At 38.2% G+C, this 22,679-nt stretch overlaps 1 pseudogene; it reads right to left on the bottom strand.

The window, feature by feature from the left end:
* Positions 1–6,835: 6,835 nt before the first annotated feature.
* On the bottom strand, positions 6,836–14,534 carry LOC129480171 (large ribosomal subunit protein eL33-like; annotated as a pseudogene).
* Positions 14,535–22,679: the final 8,145 nt, after the last annotated feature.

Genomic DNA, 22,679 nt, shown 5'->3' with positions numbered 1-22,679 from the left:
TTTACTGTATTTCAGCTGCTCTTATGAATGTATGCCTTATCTCATCATCCTCTGCTCAAATTAACTTTGTGTGTGTTGGAGAGTGTGTATTTTCTCATCCTTGTTTCAGCTCAGTTGTCAGCTCAGAAAGACTTTTTCAAAACACTTGATTTAGTATCCTTTCCAACCTCATTCAGTCTGTACTTTCCTACTCAATTACATTGTCTTCAAAGGACTTCCCATGACCTGACATTTTCCTATTCATTTATTTGTGGTTATTGTGATTTTCCTGCCCCATTAAAGTCCAAACCTCTGTGAATGAGCAACAGCTGAAGTAAAGTCCTTGCCACCTAATAGGTACTCAACAAATATTTAAATATCAGTGAAATGAATGAATACAATATCAAATAATGTTTTGAAGATTAATGATATAATGAAGGTAATCTATCTGGAACAAAGTGTCTGAAATTTACTAAGAAATCTATGATTGTTGTTTTGTTTTTTGTTTTGGTTTTGGGTTATTTTTGGCCATGTTCTGACATTGTAATCACTTCTTTATATACAAGCTCAACTCTGTAGCCCTCTTTTCCTTCATCATGTTTTCCTGGAAAAAAAAATTCCAATTCCAGTTAAATCCAACTCTTCACATACCCCTCCCTGCTGCAGCTACACATCTGAATGTGGCTGGAGAAAATCACACCATCTTGTGGCTTGGTCTTTTTTATTTTTTATTTTTTATTTTATTTTTTTTTTTTTTTGAGACGGAGTCTCGCTCTGTCGCCCAGGCTGAAGTGCAGTGGCGCAATCTCGGCTCACTGCAAGCTCCGCCTCCCGGGTTCACGCTATTCTCCTGCCTCAGCCTCTCCAAGTAGCTGGGACTACAGGCGCCCGCCACCACGCCCGGCTAATTTTTTTGTATTTTTAGTAGAGACAGGGTTTCACCGTGGTCTCGATCTCCTGACCTCGTGATCCGCCCGCCTCGGCCTCCCAAAGTGCTGGGATTACAAGCGTGAGCCACCGCGCCCGGCCTGGTCTTTTTTAAAATTCATTACTTAAATGCAAATAGGGCCTTTGAGCAGCTTTCTCTAGTTCATTTCCTCTCTCTTCTACTCTTCCTAAATGATTTAATTTCTTTTTGTCTCCTAAGAGCACCACCACCAATTCTTTCCTTAGTTGATAATCTCTTTTTATTGAGAAAATAAAAGTAATCAAAAATTCCACAAGCTTCACTAAGACATTACCTATCTCCATCTGGGCTGGGTTACACTTTGTGGCTGTGGGACCAGCGCAATCACCTACGGACCCATACTTAGAAGGGACTGCACTGACTTTATGGCTGTGGGACCAGTGCAATCACATAGGGACCCATACTCATAAGGCACTGCACTGAGGGTTTAATCCTCTTTGGATCCCATCTTAAAATAACAATTCTTAATACTTTTGTCTTTGAATTTGTGTTTTGTGTGAAGTCCAATATGACAACAGAGCACCCTTGAGGGACTTGGAAACAGCTCACAGGTCCTGCCTCATACTGCTTCTCTGCCTGACCCAAATGGGTTCTTGTTCACTCAATCTCTGCCCCATCCTTCCTGTCCCCTGACACCCTCCACATAAGATTGGAGGTTGGGTTGGACTGGTGGTCTGAATTCTGCTGTCACCCTCCATGCCAGGAAGAAGACCTGGGCCCTAGTGCAGGGTGGATCAGGGTCAGGCACACCCCTGTGGGCATCTCGGAGCAAGGCAAGGGAAGCTGGTGTGGCAGCTGGACAGTTCATGCAACAGGCATCTAGGCAGGGGCCTCTCGCTCACTCCTGAAAGATGTAGTCTCTTCAGGGATTACCCATTGAGAGGGTTAATTTTATGTGTCAACTTGGTGGGACCAAAATGCTCAGCTATGTTGTCAAACATTATTCTGAATGTTTCTACAAGAGTGTTTTTGATGCAATTAGCATTTAAAATGGTAGATTTTTAAAGCAGATTGCCCTCCATAATGTGTGTGCATGGACCTCTTCCAATCAGTTGAAGGCTTCAATACAACAAAAGACTGACCCGCCACAAGTGAGAGGGGGTTCTGCCGGCAGATTACCTTCGGGCTTGAACTGAACTGCAGGGTCAGTTCTTTCCAGGTTTCCAGCCTGGGAAGGAAGATTTTGGACTTTCTAGCCTCTATAATTGCGTATACACACACACACACACACACACACACGCACACACACACACACACACCCTACTGGTTCTGCTTCTCTGGAGAACCTTAACTTAATATGCCCATCCACTGTGGTTGGGGCAGCCAGCTCCTGAGGAAAATAGATTGACTTCCCTTAGCCAGGGCCCTACGTTTTCATTTTGCATTTGGGTCACAACGTAGCCAGCCTCAATCTGTTCTGTATATGCTGTGCCATTTATCTGTTGTTTCTACAGATGAGTCTTTATCTAAGACTAACCTCCCCACTTATGCATTATATTCCATCTACTCTAATCTGCTCAAAGACATTGCTTCAACAATTCTTTCAACTTTCTTCTATGTGATTTCCCCCCTCTGACTGAATTATACCCATCATCATGCCAATTTGCTGTAATTTCTCTCGTCTTTGAAAAAATTCTCTTCTGGTCCTATATAATCCTTCGGCATGCCTCATCTCTCCACTGTCCTTTAGATTAAAGCTTCTCAAAGTAGTTTATACTGACTGTTTTGTCTGTTTCCAATTCTTCCCTTCGTCTACAGTTAACTGGCTGGCATGGGGTTTATTGAGTTATTCTGCCAGCCTCTAAAGTATTAGGAAGGTCATAGCAACTCACACTCCAGTCAGTACTGATGATCATTCCTTTGTTTTAACATGCCTACTTACTTTCCACAGATGCTATCCCAAGGTAGGCAGAGGCAGCCAGAAAGATGGAGGGTGCACCATTACACTGAATATTCTACAAATACCAACCGTATGGGAGCACACTGGCAAGGATATAACAAATATCATCCCTAGCCAAGTTGATATTATATCCCATCTATGTATCTTATAATAGGATTTGACAATTTTTTTGAAATAGTCTAGAATGTCAAATCTTTGGGGCTTTAAAAAAATCTTTTTAGACAAAGAGGAAATAAGTCAGTTATTCCTGTATGTGTAATAAATAGCATCATATTTTTACCTGAAACGGGTCCCGATCCAGACCCCAAGAGAGGTTTTTTGGATCTCGTGCAAGAAAGAATTTGGGGCAAGTCCACAGAATAAAATGAAAGCAAGTTTATTAAGAAAGTAAAGGAACATGAGAATGGCAACTCCCGAGGCAGAGCAGTGGCATGCTGCTCAACAAAGTATACTTATAGTTACTTCTTGATTATATGCCAAACAATGGGTGAATTATCCATGCGTTTTCTGGGAAAGGAGTGGGCAATTCCTGGAACTGAGGGTTCCCCGTTTTTTTGACCATATAGGATAACTTGCTGATGTTGCCATGACATTTATAAACTGTCATGGCAGCGGGGGGGAATGTCTTTTAGCATGCTAATGCATTATAATTAGCGAATAATGAGCAGTGAGGATGACCAGAGGTCACTTCCGTCAACATCTTGGTTTTGGTAGGCTTTGGCCAGCTTCTTTAGCGCATCCTTTTATCAGCAAGGTCTTTGTGACCCGTACCTTTTGCCAACCTCCTATCGCATTCTGTGACTAAGAATGCCTAACCTCCCGGGAATGCAGCCCAGCAGGTCTCAGCCTTATTTTACACAGCTCATATTCAAGATGGAGTCACTCTGCCAAGCACCTCTGACACTATCATAGTCTCTGTTTAGCTGACATGTTAGTGCTTTCTAAAACAGAAGAGCCTGTTAAATGAATTGGTCTTTCCATTGAGACAAATACAGTAGGCAGCAGCAAATATTTTTATGCCAGAACTACTGCTACTCTCGCTTTTACTTTGAGTGTAATGTTGGTTTTCCATATTTTTCTGTGTGCTTGAAAACCTAAAGCTATAATTGATTTTGGATGGAAGATTTTTTATGAGTGCTTTATAATGAGACATTTATTCCAGGAAGCCACATGCCCCAAGTCTTCAGGTCTCAGAGTTTGTATTTACCATTTGTTTTATCCTGAAGAATAGGGGTAATGAAAGTACATAGAAATCAGACAAGCCAAGCTAAAAGCAGCATGAATACATGGAAAACTACAAAAGAACATGAAAGAAGATGAGTCAATGAGTAAGAAGCAATCTGGCAACATAAAATCCCCCGAGGACAAACATACACATGGCCTCGGAGAACAAATAAATATTTGATAACAATCAGTTATGAAACCATCTATCTTTAGGAGAAACATTCCCACTCAGTTTTTTGTCATATCTTTTCTCTTTTTTATGATGTTGTTTATTTTATACTTGAAGAATTAAAATTGTGCTCTCAGCATTGTAAAATATTCCTTATATATACATATTTTTAAAATACAATTAATTTTTATCGGAACAGTTTTAGACTCACAGCAAAATTGAATGGAAGGTACAGCAATTTCTTATATAATCCTTTTACTCACATATGCACGGTTTCTTCACTATCAGAATCCGATACCACAGTGGTACGTTTGTCACAATCACGAGCCTACATTGAAGACATCATTATCACCCAAAGTCCGTGGTTCATATTGAGGTTTATTCTTGGTGTTGTACATTCGATGGGTGTTGACAAGTGTATAATGATATGTGTTCATTGCTATAACATCATATAGAGTAGTTTCACTTCCCTAAAAATCCTCTGTGCTCCACCTGTTCATCCCTCCCTCCCCTCTAACCCTTGGCAACCACTTATCTTTTTTCTGTCACCATATATTCACTGTCTGCACGCCTTTTCCAGTGTCATATAGTTGGATTCATACAGTCTGTAGCCCTTTCAGATTGCTTTCTTTTACTTAGTCATATGCATTTAAGATTATGCCAGTTTTTTTCATGATGATAACTCATATCTTTTTAGTGCTAAATAATGATTTATTGTCTGAATATACCACAATTTATTTGTGCATTCACCTATTGAAGGATATCTAGGTACATCAGTATGCAGGTTTTTATGTGCCATAAGTTTTCATCCAATTTGGGTAAATACTAAGGAGTACAATTGCTGAATCATATAATAATAATATGTTTAGTTTTGGAGGAAAATGTCAAACTGTCTTTCAAAGTGGCTGTGTCATTTCGCATTCTCACCAGCAGTGAATGAGTGTCCCTGTTGCTCCATATCCTTGCCAACATTTGCTGTTGTCAGCGTTCTAGATTTTGGTCATTCTAATAGTGTGTAATGATATCACTCCCTTTATTTCTATAATTTGTTTCCCTGGCATTCTGCATTTGCCTCTTAGAAAAAGAAAAAGTTTGATTACCCAGGTTTGAGTTTTCTTTTTTTTCTCTCTCTATTTGAGCCTTTTTTCTTCTCTCTCTCTTCAAGTAGAACTATCTTAGCCTGAACATAAATAAATAAAAAGATAGGTACCTACCTACATTCTCTGACACTAGTACATTGACAAGAATGGAACAAATCTTATCCTTAGCTAAGCATGCAGTATATTTCATCTACCTGTCCCATAACAAGATTTGGTAAATTTTCTGAACTAGTCTCGTAGGTCAAATTTCTCATTTTTTATTTCCTGAGGCAAAGGGTGAATAGGATGGAATTTGATCTCTCTTGATAATTACTTTCTTTTTTAGCCAAGGACTAGTAATGTATTGGTGATAAAACTTTTCAAATGTAAATACCTATGAGAGGTATAACTTATGTTTATTAGCTAACTTAAAAACAGCACGTTAGTGGTCAGGTGCAGTGGCTCACACCTGTAAACTCAGCACTTTGGGAAGCTGAGGCAGGCAGATGGCTTGAGCTCAGGAGTTTGAGACCAGCCTGGCCAACATGGCAAAACCCTATCTCTACAAAAAATTAGCCAGGCATGGTGGCATGTGCCTGTGGTCCCAGCTGCTCTGGAGGCTGAGGTTGGAGGATCACTGGAGCCTAGGAAGTGGAGGTTGCAGTGAGCCAAGATCGTACTACTGCACTCCAGCCTGGGTGACAAAGTGAGACCCCATCTCCAAAAACCCCCAGCAACTGAGTATCCTATTTGATTACTTAAGTAATGCTTATTCAGTCAGGAAAATTAAAGAATAGCATATGACATATCTAGCTACCTATCTCAACCATAATCTCACCAAATCTTTGCTTGCTATTGGCCTTTGAATGTATATTCTTCTAGCTATTGCTGCTTTGATTTGTATATATGTGCATACATGTTTGAGATGAAATTATATGGTTTTATTTTGATATTTTCAGTTTATATATTACTTATTCCAAGTCAAGTGTTATATACTGGAATGCTTTGTCCAGCCACAAATTCCAAGGATATCTTGCCCTAGCCTGTCTGAATGAGCTGCCAAAAACCATCAACATAATTTCCATTTAAATTATTTTTAATTTCCATTTTTGCTTTTCAGTTTCCTAATCAAACTATATTGAACAAGTACATACTCTTACAAGGTAATTTAAGGGATAATTTTAAGCTTCTTTCACTAACTCTCATCGTAATGAGGGAGACAGTCCCCTTTGCACTTTCCCCAAAGCTTACTTATCCCCCGCAATCCATGCAATAAGGCCTTGTACTAAGATACGTTAAAACCCTGGTTATCGTCTAAGTCTCTGTAATCACCCTTCAATCATCATTCATATAGTTCATATAGCTCTGACTTCCTTATACTCTGAAAATGCTGAATAACCTTCGCCATTTTAAGCATACAACTCAATTCAGGGCAATACTTTTTAAAAGCCACCTAAGAAAAATACCAGAGCGCAAATCCCCCCTTTATTGATTTACTTTTCATCAGTTTAAAACCTTTAGGGGTACAGCTTCACACGGATTCTGTGTCCAGTGCCCTTAATAGGCAGATTGCTTCAGAATTTGGCACAAATCATGCCACTGTTTCCATGGACACAGGTTACCTTTCCCTAGATTACTTTTGTTTTGTTTGGTTTACCACTGACGTCACTGTGTTGTGATTTGCTCTGTATACATAAGCACATCTCTTGCCCGAGTAGAATTCAGTTTCATCTCAGGCATAACCACCTTCAGTTTTAAGAAGAGCTGTGTGCTCCATTTGGTTTTGGAAGCCCTATTTATAGTCAAGAAAACTGGCTATAGCATTGGACTATAGCTTTCCAGAAACGTTTTAGAAGTTCTATTTCCAATAGACTGTCACAGGTTCCAAGATGGCAGGAAGAGCAGATTTTTAAAAATTATTTCAAAAAAATCATACTTCGTATTTTTTCTATGACTTGTTTTGTTCATGCAATAACATAAGATAATCTCATATTATTATTACAATATATTTTATTGTCTGCATATTATTTTCTTTATTAATATATCAGAATTAATTTTAGCAATCTCTTATTGATGGACATTTTGATCATTTACACTTTTTTTTTTTTTTTTTGAGACAGAGTCGTGCTCTCACCCAGGCTGGAGCGCAGTGGCACGATCTCTGCTCACTGCAAGCTCCACCTCCCAGGTTCACACCATTCTTCTGCGTCAGCCTCCCGAGTAGCTGGGACTACAGGCGCCCTCCACCACGCCCGGCCAATTTTTTGTATTTTTAGTGGAGATGGGGTTTCACCATGTTAGCCAGGATGGTCTTGATCTCCTGACCTCGTGATCCGCCCGCCTCAGCCTCCCAAAGTGCTGGGATTTCAGGCATGAGCCACCACGCCCGGCCCCTACACTTTTTAAATTATGTACAATTAATATCCTATAGCTGATTTTGTGCACATTCCTGATTATTTCCCTACTACAAAACTCCCTGAAGTAAGATTTCTAGGTCAAAGAGAATGAACTTTTTAAAGTCTTTTGAAACATAGTGACAAATTATACTACTACAAGGCTATGGTATTGTAGTCCTTTGAAAAGTGTATGAGAGTTATCAGACAATATTTAAACCATCACTTAATATTTTTATGGGTTTGTAGAATCAGTCACAGAAAAAAACAGCAACATACGGGAGAAAAAAAAATTGAGTTGTGGGAGGTGGGTCGGGTCAGAAAATGAGTACTGAGCCTTACTGTAACAGGCCATGCAGTTGGTCTTCAGATTATACAGAAAATAGGCTCTATATGCTGTTTACAATTTTATTAGGTTCTTGAATTCTTGTTAAAATCTTTCTTCTAACATTCTCACCTGTGACATCATAACAATCAGAATGTAATTACCTAGAAGTGTAACCAAGTACCCTTTTTTCTTAAAAATAGTTTTTTTCCTTTTTCTCCTTTTCTTGTTTTTCATGCATACTCACGCCTTAGCTCTCAGGAATGTGATTACAACCTTTGCTCTTTATGCACCAGGCGTTCCTTACACTGCTAGCTTATGTAACTATATGTTTGCTTCAAAGTTTCAGAGAGGAGATCTTAAAACAACCCAGGTGCCTGTGAAATTCTCCCCCATCAGGAGATCACTTAAAGGCTGTGGTTAATTTACAACCTGGCTGTGCCCGCCATGGCACCAGCCCATTCAGCAGATGGGGCAATGACTCAAGATACATCATCAGAACAAGTCACACAGACCTGTACTGCCTCGCCCCCTTATGCATCTCCCTCATGCCAAACTTCCCTTTTTAAGCTTTTCCTTTCTGCCCAAAATTTTAAGCAATTCCATTAAGGCAGGAGCCTGAACCACTTCCCCATTGCTAGCTTTGGCAAATAAAGTCACTTCCTTTCTATGGAATCTCGTCCTTGTTATTTGACTTCTCAAGCAGTGAGCTGCTGAACCTGCATTCAGTTACAAAGCAAGGAGATGGGCACTCGTTCTTAAATTTTACTGTTAATAAGCCAAATTCTGAGGGTCTCTCATTGTCCTCTTTTCTAACATATTCTATCAGTAATGAAGCTATTTAGATAAGATGTTAGTTAAGAGTCCATTTAGTGAGTTGCTGTTGGAATTCAGTGGAGATTATGCTCTAACATAATGCTTCCCTTAGAGAGGGGGAAAATTTTGACAATTATCACTTTGGAATGATTTGCACAGAGAGCTACCAGAGAGCTGGTGTCTGATAGCTTTGCAATAATATGGCTGTTACAAGCCCCAAATCCCTCTGTCATCATCTCTCTGGAATTTTCTTTTCTTTTTTTTTCTTTTCCTTTTTTTTTTTTTTTTTTTTTTGAGACAGACTCTTGCTCTGTCATTCAAGTTGGAGTGCAGTAGCGCGATCTCGGCTCACTGCAATCTCCATCTCCCAGGTTCAAGCGATTCTCCTGCCTCCCTCCCGAGCAGCTGGGACTACAGGTGCGCACCACCATGCCCAGCTAATTTTTGTATTTTTAGTAGAGACGGGGTTTCACCATATTGGTCAAGCTGGTCTCAAACTCCTGACCTCGTGATCCACCCACCTAGGCCTCCCAAAGTGCTGGAATTACAGGCGTGAACCACCGAGCCTGGCCCTGGAATTCTGTTTATTTACTTCTTTCTCTTGGACCAAGCTGAAATTTTATAATAAAGAGAAAAAAAGATAGGAGTAAGAATAATATACAATATTGGGAAACGTGTTTACTTTTTAATAGCTGTGCTTAGTGTTTCTAATTTTCTGGTATGTTGGTGTAGAATTGTGCAAAATTTTTGGTTCCAGTGTTGATCTAGAAATTGCAGAAGAAAGATAGAGAAAAGTATTAATCCACGATTGGAAGCCCTCACTGATAGGAAAACTCACACATGGCAGGAGAGAGGAAAACATGGTATCTCTTTATTAGCAGTGAGTATGCCTGTCTGTAGCCACCTTAGCTGACTGTTTGTTTTCTTTAATAATGAAAAAAGAAAGTATGTGTCCATATTGAGACTGCAACATAATTATTCAATTTGCAACTTTTTACCAGATAACATGTTTTACATATTCTCAAACAGTGCCTATTCATATTCAGCCTGAATATTTTGCCAGTTACTTGATTTTTGCCAAACACCACTTACACACACACACAAAAATAGTTCACATTAATTTAGTAGTTATTTGCTAACGTACTCTTTTGAGAATAAAGAGCTGATCTTGCCATTGCACATAATGCTTTTAGGAAACACATTTAACACCTTTAAGACCTGGCATTGTTCACTTTTCACCAGGACAGCATGACCAGTTAAGAACAAGTGGCTAGCCCTATCTAATAAATCAGCCAGATGCTTGATTTGCTTTATAATATTTTAGGAAACATCACTTCTCTCCAACCAGGTTGCTAGGGTGATATGTGACCTCTGTCTTTAAAACCTTCCTTGAAGCTGTGAAGCCAAAGAAGTGAACTAAAGCCAGCAGGACTGTTTTTAAAAGAGTGAAAGCACAAGAATAATTTGAGATGAAAGGTGCAAGAAAAGCAAGAAAACTCTAATAGAGTAATAGTTGATGCTCTCTTTTTCCAAATTGACAAAAACATCCTCACTTAGCAACAGGTCTCATGGTAAGCAACTGATTTATCTATGTTCTGTTGAACTTTTGAACTAGATAGTTAATTTTCAGCCGTAATACGTTTAATTGAAATGTTAGACATATTACTCATCTGTAGTATGCACTTTCAAAACCCTATTGGTAATTCATTTGCCTCAAAAGAAAAATAATGACTACAATGCAATTAGTATGATTTAATATTTATTTTATGAAATCTTAAAGTTTATTGCTGGGGAAAATCACCTGAAAACAATAGTAAAGGAAAGGAGAAATGTATTTTTATTTTTTGTGTGAAAAGTACATATTCTCCAAGTCAAGGTTTTATGAAAACAGTAGAATTCAATACATCTTTATATTATATATTTCTTACAGAAAGAAAAAGCTATTAAAATGGCTATGTATATTCTTTTCTTTTCAAAAATTGATAAAGCCCAAACCCAAACACAGGTTTTCAGCTACAGAGTTCCTGTAAAACATATCTAAATTCAGAGTGGAAAGAATGAGTTTTGAAAGCATTGTTAGCTATCAATACTGTCAACAGATTTCCACATGGTACCATGCAGAAATTAATTGGAGAAAAACGTTTATGACTATAAACAGTATTAAGAGCACTTTTTAAAAAAAGAACAGGAAGTAAATAATTTATTTCTCTTTTCAATGTAAACTGTTAGGGAAGCCCTGCCCTGGCACCTCTGTCCTGATATAAGGGCTAGTCCTTATGCTTTGATAATGCAGTGCTTTCTTAGTCCAGGCTAGCAATGACTGCCATTGTCAATCACAAGGTTTTTGGCCTTCTTCGTCTTAAACTGAGCATGGTAGCAGAAAATTATGAACAATATGTTGAACTACAGAAGAACAGCTTGTGAATATTTTCTACTATAAGAGATAAACAGAGAAATTTTAGAGCCTCTGAAATTAGCCAAAAATCAAGGTGACTGTTCCAATGGAGTATTGCAGTCATCATAGAATATTAGCATAGCAGATGAACGAAGAAGAGGGACCAAAGGAAACCAGAATAAAGGTGTTCCCTCGTTGTGCACTACTAATCATGTTACTGTTTCTCTCTCTCTTTTTTTTTTTTTTTGAGATGGATTCTTGCTCTGTCATCCAGGGTAGAGTGCAGTGACACGATCTCTGCTCACTGCAAGCTCCGCCTCCCAGGTTCAAGCCATTCTCCTGTCTCAGCCTCCCAAGTAGCTGGGATTATAGGCACGCACCACCATGCCCGGCTAATTTTTGTATTTTTAGTAAAGACAGGGTTTCACCATGTTGGCCGGGCTGGTCTCGAACTCCTGACCTCAGGTGATTTGCCTGCCTCGGCCTCCCAAAGTGCTGGGATTACAGGTGCGAGCCACCTTGCCCAGCCCCCTTTCTCTTTTTAAAAAGATCTATTACTGATACCAGAAAAGTATTTCGTTTATGTTGAATTTGAAACTAGATATGTTTGGAGTCCATATGACTCAGTCTTAGAATAGTATTCGAAAAGGCACAGGCCAGAAAGCCAACAATAATTAGAAACAAATATTAACACTTATTTGATAAAAGCTTGATATAAAAAAATATAGGCAACAAATTGATAGTTAAAAATACTTTCCAAACTCATTCGTTTCCACTCTGAGTTTAGATATGTTTTACAGGTATTTTGTAATATTTATATATATGATTACATATGTAAATATATATCTCATATATATAATATATATAGTCTTTCAGATGCTAAACTCTGCAAATATTCATTTAAACCCACCTGTATGGTTTTCTGTCTTTCTTCTCCCTCCATGTCAACCCTTTATTGTGTAGATAAACTCAGCCTCTTAGCTCTCTTCATTCTATGGGTTCTGCTTCTTCATACAAAAAGTAGGTAAATAAATAATACTACTTGAGGTAGGGATTGGAGCACACATGTGAGTTAATAAAGACCTGAGCTAGAGGTATGGGGTGGAGGAGGCGGTCTCTCAGTTAAATTAATACACATCATTACTCCTCCACCATTTGAACAAAATTATTATTTTAGCAAAATAAATACAGTCAAACACTTTAATATCATGCTTTGCTATAATGTGAGTTTGGATATTATGTGAATGTCAGTAGGCTTGCATCATTTATCCAGCATCCATGCCCAAATGGGAGGAAGCTAATGTATGAGGGGTTGTTTGGAAGCAACTGCTTTGTTATTTTTTTGGAATGGGACTTTCTCAGTTCAATGTAAGGTCATTCACGTACTCCATAGGTTTTACTGTTATACAGTTACAACATGGCAGTCTAATTGATAATAATATTTTTACTTTACTGTTTTAATAGCATAACACATTTTAAGAGACAGAATTTTGCGTGCCCCATATATATTGTTATAATAGAATACCTCACTGGATTATATGAAAAAATATATAATACATGCTCATTCTAAAGAATTATATATAATATAAAAAAATACAGTAATACAAATAATATAAAAAAAGAAGAAAGTAAAAAAATTACCACAAGTCTTATTACCTACTAACTGATACGAACATTAAAAACCATTTCCTAGAAAATATTATAATTGAACATCCTAGGGAGAACACCATTCTATGTAATACATGTAACTATATTTCATTAATAATGAAAACATTTTTTGAAAGAATGTTCTCGTATACAAAAGATAGGTATATAAAAGATGATATCTAAACCAGACATATTCTTGAGCGTTTTATCTAGCCCACAAGGTAATAAACTTCCCTTATAGGCTGTCAGCTTAAGAAAGGGCCTTCTGTCTGTGTGAGTATCAAATAAAACTAGAGCAATAGGATCTGAATTTATAGCCTGGTTCACACAGCTCATCTCAATAAATCTTTTCTGTTGATAGTATTAAATTGCAAAATAAGGAACCCCTCCAGGTATTACGAACAGGTACAGGCCTCAAGTGATAATAGCAATAAAGATTCTCCTGCCCGGGAATTAGCAACTCAGCTAAACTACAGCCCTTACAAAATGGAACTTGAGTTGGGCTTCTTTGGCTTGGATGTTACATTTGTTCCAATGGGTTTTTCTCCAATAATGTAACCCTGGCATATGTGGTGGGGTTGAGTGGGGTAGGGTGGTTTTGGATTATTTACCACCTGCTTGTAAACCTTAAGGAAATTAATTATATCTATATGCCTCCTTGTGAAAAGTATCTCTTCATGTCCTTTGCCCACTTTTTAATGGGGTTGTTTTTCTCTTGTAAATTTGTCTAAGTTCCTTATAGATGCTGGATATTCGACCTTTATCAGAGGCATAGATTGCAAATATTTTCTCCCGTTTTGTAGGTCGTCTGTTTACCCTGTAGATAGTTTCTTTTGCTGTGCAGAAGCTCTTAGTTTAGTTAGATACCATTTGTCAATTTTTGAGAATAGAGGGTAGAAGGAGGGAGAGGATCAGAAATAATGATCACTGAGTACTAGGCTTAGTACCTGGGTGACAAAATAATCTGTACAACAAACCCCTGTGACATGAGTTTGCCTAAATAACAAACCTGTGCATGTACCCCTGAACCTAAAATAAAAGTTTAAAAAAAAAAAACAGTAGCAAGAGTCCCTAAAGAAAACTTGTATCTATAGAGGCAGAGGTGGATAAAGTCAGTTTAGGGCAGGAGAAACAAAGGTCTTTTTTTGTTGTTGTTATTTTATTGTTGTTTTTAAGACCATATAGCACGAACAAAAAGAGAACAGTGACGTTGACCTCAGACAACTGAGCCTCAAATCTTGTCTCTGCTGCTATCCAGATGTTGATATATGTGAGTAATTTAGTCCTATAAGCCTCTGTCTCCCTATCTCTAAAATGAAGATAACTCCTCATTAAGTTGTTGCAGCAATTAACTAGAGCAAACAAATGTTAAATTACCTAGTTCATCTTCACCTTTGTCTCTTTCTTCACGTTTCTGATTAATCCCAGTATACTGGTAAGAAAATAATATGATATATATCAACAGTGCAGAATTTAAATCAGATTATACAGATGATCATGTAGGACCCAGAAAAATAAACTATATCTCCCACCTCTCAGACCATTTCTGTGTCCTCTAGGCTATGTTATTTCTTTCAAAGGATGATATATTCCCCTTTAGTCACTCGCAAGAGTAAGTCCTTTTCTAACTTCCTGGTCATGAAGACTGAATTTAGTTTCACAGCACGAAAAAAGAAAAAGTCTTTTGTATTTTTCTCAGATACTGAATCTAGCTGCTTCTAAGGAAAATAATTCAATGTTTCCTGATGAGTAAAATTCACTGATGTGTTTCTACTCCTATTCAGGAAATGAAGGTCCTAGATTATTCACTGAGAGGCAGGGAAGCTTACTGAAGTCCAGAGAATATGATCACCAGCAGGTTAAAGATACTGAAAAGAAAAAAAAAAAGATTTGTGGGCTTTCGAATTTCTGAATAGTAATCATCATAGTCTTGCTGGGTTTGGGGAAGAATACTTGCTTAGCTAGGTTTGAACTTTTTGTAGAAAAGTCCAAGTACTACTTTTTAGATGATCAACATGTGAAATCTTGTTTCTATATCTGAACTTAAAACAAAACAAATAGCATTTAGGGAAGATTCATTTGTCAATGAGAAGTTAGCCTACAGGATGAAGGTGAGTGTGCAGAGACTAGAAATTTGGGGGAATACTTTTGTCTTATACATATGCACCACTCATTGTAATCATCTGTTCAATTCTGACATTTAGAAGTTTGGAATTGCTAAGTCGATCTTTAATAATATTGGTAGTAGAGGTAGTAGTGATGGTAGTTACATTTGTGGTGATAAATGTTGATTGCTGCAATTTTAGCACTTCCTACCTAAGGCATCCTTTTAGAGCTTTCTATACCCTAGCTTACTTGGCCTTTGCAATGTCTAACAACACTCATAATACAATAGTTGTTACCATCAATTGTGGGCTTATCATATGCTAGAATCTGGGCTAAATTCCTTATACACAGAATCTTATTTAACTTTCATTTTAACTCAATAAGGTTTGTATTATTTTCTACAATATATATGTGGAAACTTATTTTCAGAGGTGTTAAGTAACTTGCCAGAGGTGTGAATATATTCTATGTATTTACATAGTTTGTAATTGGTGTAGCTAAGATTTAAATACACATCTAGATGATCATACAGCCTGAGCCAGGTTTTCATCATTATTTGCTATTACATGATTTAGACATATCTTATTATTGCTGATGCCATTAATAGCAGTTCGTTTGTATTTGGGGCCTGCTCATAATATCAGACATTATACTAGACACTTATTATTGTGTGATCTTGGTTAATATTCACATAGATTTACCATTGCTTTTATCCCTGTTTAATAGGTGAAGATACTGTGGTTAGGAAAAATGAGTCTGTTGGGCTAAGGTTATACATCTTTTGAATGACTCTGGTGAAATACTAATCCAGGCCTGTGCTGGTTTGAAGTTGATGGCCTTTCCACCAAAATTCACTGGCTGAATCTACCTAGGGGTGGGGGTAAGTGGAGGACACAGCAACCAAATAATGATGACTGCATCATTTTAGGTATTGTATATATATCATATTTTATATATGATATTTATGTATAAATATTACATATATAATATATGATATATAAAATATGATGTATTATGTATATGATATAGACATATATAAAATATATATATGTATTTTCATCCACAGTTGCTGGCTTATATCTCTCATAACCCTTATTACAATAGAAAGAATCTCTCTCTGATGCTCTCCTATCCTCCTTTCACCTGCCAGAGAGTGTCCTGCTCCATATCCCAGAAGAAAAAATGCTACACACAGAGGCCAAAAAGAATCTGCACCGACAGACATTGCTGAGTTTAGTTCGTACCCTTTTTGTCCAATCATATTTCAGTATGATTATATGTTTCAATCATGCCTAAGTGAAAAAGCTACCATAAAAACTCAAGAGGGCAGGGCTAAGAGAGTTTCCAGATAGCTGAACACATGGAGGTTCCTGGAGGGTGGCACACCCAGGGAGGGCAGGGAAGCTCTCAGCCCCTCCTGCTATGCACTGCGTCATCTGTATCCTTTGTAATGTCCTTTATTATAAACCAGTAAATGTAGGCAAGTGTTTCCCTGAGTTTGGTGAGCCATTCTAGCAAATTAATCAAACCTAAAGAGGGAGTTATGGGAACCCCATCTTGAAGCTGTTGGGTCAGAAGTTCTGGAAGCCCAGACTTGTGACTGGTGTCTGAAGGGGTGGGATGCGGTCTCAAGGACTGAGCCCTCACTTGCCAGATCTGACACTGTCACCAGGTAGATAGAATCAGAATTGAATTGGAGGACACCAGCTGTTTTCTGCTGCAGAATTGGTTGCTTACTTGATGGTGCAGAGAACCCCACACAATGGGTCACAGAAGTCTTCTGTGTTGATGATTGTTGTGGTGGTCGTGTGAAAGCAAAGCAATAAATAGCTTGTGTTTTTTTCCAAACAAGTATACAGACACTTACTGCCATGTTGAAATAAGTGTTAGCTAAATCTCTGACATCCATAAGACAATCATATTAGTTGTGAAATCACCAAGCTGTGCTGATGTATGTCAACTTAAAAAAAACACACACACACAATTTATACATTTGGAAAAGCAGACTTTATTTCTTATAAAGGTGTACAGCCTGCTACGTGGCCATCACACAGGCTGAGAAGCACAGCCTCCGACCAAGACCAGAGACAGGCTCTTCAGAGGAGGAGGGGTTGGGATAGGAGCTTTATGCTGAAAGAACTGGCTAAACCTATGTATTCAAGAGGTTACAGAAGGAGCTCTGAATATTCGTGAAGGTAGTCCTGCTGCATGTGTATTGAAGGAACATGCATGTACCGTAAGGCCCACGTTCATTTTGGGGTGGAGACTTAACACTTAAATGTATTACAATTAGGCCTTATATGTCAAAAGGTCTTTTCTGGACATGAAGGCACTCCAGTGTGCAGCCTCTGTAAACCAGCCAGAACCAATCCATGGTCAGGAGAAAGTGACTTAAGTCAGTCCCATGTCCACAGTAAGCTGTAGTTATGGCTGGTGAAACAGGGGGTACAGCTTGTAAGTGTCTGTGACTGGATGAGTTGTAATTGTTTTAATGTAGCTGATCTCGAGACCAGTGCTTGTTTAACTGCTAGAGAAAAAGAAAAACCTTGTGGCAGTCAGAACATAGTTTATTCTTTAAGTGTAGGAGTGTGTGACTTAACCCTTGTTTTGCATGGCATTAAGTCCCGTTTATAATTTGTTTCTTTATTGCCATAAAGAGTCTGCTTTGTGAATCTTATGATCTCTGTTTTAACATTAATGCTAGTCAGTTGTTGCGTCTGAACCATAAAAGGGAGGGGAGTTATTATGAGGTGTGTCTGACCTCCTGTCTTGTCACGGCCAGAAACTCAGTTTTAAGGCTTTTCTGGGGTCTCCTTGGCCACAAGGAGGTCTGTCTGTTCAGTCAGTGAGGGGGCTTAGGATTTTATATTTGGTTTACACATACAAAGATGAAGAAAGCGAACTTTAGTCATGCAACATCAAAGAATAGTAATGTAAGATGGGACATGTTCTGATTTCCTTTACCAGACTCTTATCCCCCAAAACTAAACTGAGGTGAAGCTTACTGGATAGAAAGGAAGAGCCTCAACCAACTTTGCAATGGACTTGAATTAGCTAAGCAGAGATAAACACTCAAATCCACAAATGAAAACACGTAGACTTCCTTGAGAGTCACACTGCATCCTCGTCGGGGTGATGCGCTTATCTAGAGTGAGAGAGATTGCTGAAGATTGTCTCATTATAGAAAATATCATGATCCTGGCAGGAGAAACTCAGTTTTTTACCTAAATTATTTTTATATTTGATGCAATTCATGTTTCACTTTATAAAATTCATCTGGAAAATTAAATGGATAAGAACGGATAAAAAATTCTTTTTTGAAATTATACTTTAAGTTCTGGGGTACATGCGCAGAACATGCAGGTTTGTCACATAGGTATACACGTACCATGGTGGTTTGCTGCACCCATCAACTGTATTCCTCCTCTAGCCCCCCACCCCCTCAAAGGCTCCAGTGTGTGATATTCCCTTCCCTGTGTCCATGTGTTCTCACTGATCAGCTCCCACTTATGAGTGAGAACATGTGGTGTTTGGTTTTCTGTTCTTGTGTTAGCTTGCTGAGAATGATGGTTTCCAACGTCATCCATGTCCCTGCAAAGGACATGAACTCATCCTTGTTTATGCTGCATAGTATTCCATGGTGAATATGTGTCACATTTTCTTCATCCAGTCTATCATTGATAGGCATTTGGGTTGGTTCCAAGTCTTTGCTATTGTGAACAATGCCACAGTAAACATAAGTGTGCATGTGCCTTTATAGTAGAATGATTTATAATCCTTTGGGTATATACCTAGTAATGGGATTGCTGGGTCAAATGGTATTTCTAGTTCTAGATTCTTGAGGAATTGCCACACTGTCTTCCACAATGGTTGAACTAATTTATACTCCCTCCAGCAATGTAAAAGCTTTCCTATTTCTCCACATTCTCTCCAACATCTGCTGTTTTCTGACTGTTTTAATGATCGCCATTCTAACTGGCATGAGATGGCATCTCATTGTGGTTTTGATTTGTATTTCTGTAATGACCAGGGATGATGAGCTTTTTTTCATATGTTTGTTGGCTGCATAAATGTCTTCTTTTAATAAGTGTCTGTTCATATCCTTCACCCACTTTTTGATGGGGTTGTTTGTTTTTTTCTTGTAAATTTGTTTAAGTTCCTTGTAGATTCTGGATATTAGCCCTTTGTCTGATGGATAGATTGCAAAATTTTTCTCCCATTCTGTAGGTTGCCTGTTCACTCTGATGATAGTTTCTTTTGCTGTGCAGAAGCTCCTTATTTTAATCAGATCCCATTTGTCTATTTTGGCTTTCATTGCCATTGCTTTTTGTGTTTTAGTCATGAAGTCTTTGCCCAAGCCTGTGTCCTGAATGGTATTGCCTAGGTTTTCTTCTAGGGTTTTCATGGTTTTAGATCTTACATTTACGTGTTTAATCCATCTTAAGTTAATTTTTGTATAAGGTGTAAGGAAGACATCCAGTTTCAGCTTTCTGCATATGGCTAGCCAGTTTTCCCAGCACCATTTATTAAATAAGGAATCCTTTCCCCATTGTTTGTTTTTGTCAGGTTTGTCAAAGAGCAGATGGTTTTAGATGTGTAGTGGTATTTCTGAGGTCTATGTTCTGTTCCATTGGACTATATGTCTGTTTTGGTACCAGTACTGTGATGTTTTTGTTACTATAGCATTCTAGTATAGTTTGAAGTCAGGTAGCATGATGCCTCCAGCTTTGTTCTTTTTGCTTAGGACTGTTTTGGCTACGCAGGCCCTTTTTTGGTTCCATATGAAATTTAAAGTAGTTTTTTCCAATTCTGAGACGAAAGTCAATGGCAGCTTGATGGGAATAGCATCGAATCTATAAATTACTTTGGGCAGTATGACCATTTTCACAATATTGATTCTTCCTATCAATGAACATGGAATGTTTTTCCATTTGTTTGTGTCCTCTCTGATTTCCTTGAGCAGTGGTTTGTAGTTCTCCTTGAAGAGGTCCTTCACATCCTTTGTAAGTTGTATTCCTAGGTATTTTATTCCCTTTATAGCTATCATGAATGGGAGTTCACTCATGATTTGGCTTTGTGTTTCTGTTATCGGAGTACAGGAATGCTTGTGATTTTTGCACATTGATTTTGTATCCTGAGACGGCTGAAGTTGCTTATCAGCTTAAGAAGATTTGGGGTTGTGATGATGGTGTTTTCTAAACATACAGTAATGTCATCTGCAAACAGAGACAGTTTGACTTCTTCTTTTCCTAATTGAATGCCCTTTACTTCTTTCTCTTGCCTGATTGCCCTTGCCAGAACTTCCAATACTATGTTGAATACGAGTGGTGAGAGAGGGCATCCTTGTCTTGTGCCGGTTTTCAAAGGGAATGCTCCCAGTTTTTGCCCATTCAGTATGATATTGGCTGTGGGTTTGTCATAAATAGCTCTTATTATTTTGAGATATGTTCCATCAATGCCTAGTTTATTGAGAGTTTTTAGCATGAAGGGCTGTTGAATTTTGTTGAAGGCCTTTTCTGCATCTATTGAGATAATTATGTGGTTTTTGTCATTGGTTCTCTTTATGTGATGGATTATGTCTATTGATTTGCGTATGTTGAAACAGCCTTGCATCTCAGGGACGAAGTTGACTTGATCATGGTGGATAAGCTTTTTGATGTGCTGTTGGATGCAGTTTGCCAGTATTTTATTAAGGATTTTCTCATAGAACATTCTTGATAATAAAGGATAATTAGGAAACATAGTGTACTAAATTTAAAAATGCATTAAGTGGCTAGATAAACTAAGTGATTTTGGTGCTGGCATATTTCAGGGCTCTTAGAATAAGAAAGCTTAGCTTCTTTGGGCAGCTGAAATTTTTTTTAATTTATAAAAGTTATTTGCTTATTTATCTATTTTTTACAGATGGGGTCTCTCTCTTTTTTGAGTCTAGAGTGCAGTGGGGTGATCAGAGCTTACTGCAGCAGTGAATTCCTGGACTTAAGTGAGCCTCCTGTCTCAGCCTCCGAAGTAGCTAGGACTACAGGTAAGCTCCACCATGCATGGCTAGTTTTTAAATTTATTTCAGTAAGATACAGTGTCGTTTTGTTGCCAGGCTAGCTGCAATCTTTAATCTATTTTATGCTCTTAGTCTAATCAGGTGTTCTCAGCTTTCTAGTTGTCATAATCAGACTAATGACCCCAGTCTTCTCAACTGTCTTTCTCCAACTCAATTTCTAAATTCCAAATTTTCCATTTCACTCTTTTCTTCTCAGTCCATTATTCAACGGGATTGTCATTAGGGAAGTCCATCCAAGGCGGGTTGTGAAAGTTTACAGCTTATTGCAGGTGACGTGGGGCTCTGCTGGAGCAAGGAGGTAGGCTGTACAGTTTGTATTTATTTTGTCTACTCTAAACTAGATTTCCCCAGTTCCCTGCTTTGGTAGAGAGCTGCAATAAAAAAGTATAATGACTTTATTGTGTTCTTCAGTTGCCACATACACACTTACAATTAAACCGAGCACCATGAGTCAAATGCTGACTTGTGTGTCATTCTTGTTTGCAGCCTCTTCCTGTCTCTAAGCTGGCAGATTTAATAGGTCCCTTTGGAAACAATGTTAAATCCAATGATTTTATTTCTATCATTTGACTAAATGAATAACCCAGGAACTAGCAGTTTTAAGAGCTGTTTCAAACATGATTTTTTATATATATATAAATATATATTTTTTATAACTATATCCAGGTTTTTCATGACTAACTTCCCTTTAAGACACAGTTTGACATTTTTATGTTGTTAATTGTATTATTAAGTTGAGTATTTCAAACAATGATGATTATATTTAATAAATTGTGTTATAATGCAGTTATATGAAGGGTGGCTATATCTTAGTGTTCAACATCTGACAACAAGCAGGTTGCTCAGGACTTAAAAATACCAAAGAAGACAGACACACTTGCTCCTATAAAAGACTCTGTTGTGACCACTTGGCGAATCTCAATAGTAAGGAGGATAGATGCTTATGGAAAAGGCAAAGTCTAAAATTATAATAGACATTGTTAGTTGCCCTCAATATCCATTACCCTCCTCTTTTAGTAATTTTTTAAAACTGATTTTTTGTTAAGAGTGTATGACAGAAAAAAGTTTCCACTTAACAGCCTCTCTAGTAGATAGGAGTAATCATTAGACTGGATGTGGCAAACAGGATTAGTCAGGTATTGCCAAAACAGTGTTGTGTAACAAGCCCCTCTAAAATTCCATGCTTACAAGTATAAGCACACATTTCTTTTCTTTTTTTTCTTCCAAGACAGAGTCTCTCTTTGTCACCCAGGCTGGAGTGCAGTGGCGCCATCTCAGCTCACTGCAGCCTCCGCCTCCCGGGTTCACGCCATTCTCCTGCCTCAGCCTCCTGAGTAGCTGGGACTACAGGTGCCCACCACCACGCCCGGCTAATTTTTTGTATTTCTAGTAGAGATGGGGTTTCACCGTGTTAGCCAGGATGGTCTTGATCTCCTGACCTTGTGATCCGCCCACCTTGGCCTCCCAAAGTGCTGGGATTACAGCATGAGCCACCGCACCCAGCCGCATCTGCCTATTTTTATAAAATGATGAGACTTCTTTCTGTTCTTACAATTGCTTTAGCAAATTGCCTGTGATGTGCTTTGCAATCTGGTTTAATGTTTACCTAATAATGAAATTG

Source organism: Symphalangus syndactylus, chromosome 4 (assembly GCF_028878055.3).
Source record: "Symphalangus syndactylus isolate Jambi chromosome 4, NHGRI_mSymSyn1-v2.1_pri, whole genome shotgun sequence".
Classification (NCBI taxonomy): Eukaryota; Metazoa; Chordata; class Mammalia; order Primates; family Hylobatidae; genus Symphalangus; species Symphalangus syndactylus.
Note: the sequence above shows the minus strand (reverse complement) of the source record. Positions and strands in the feature narration are given on the sequence as shown.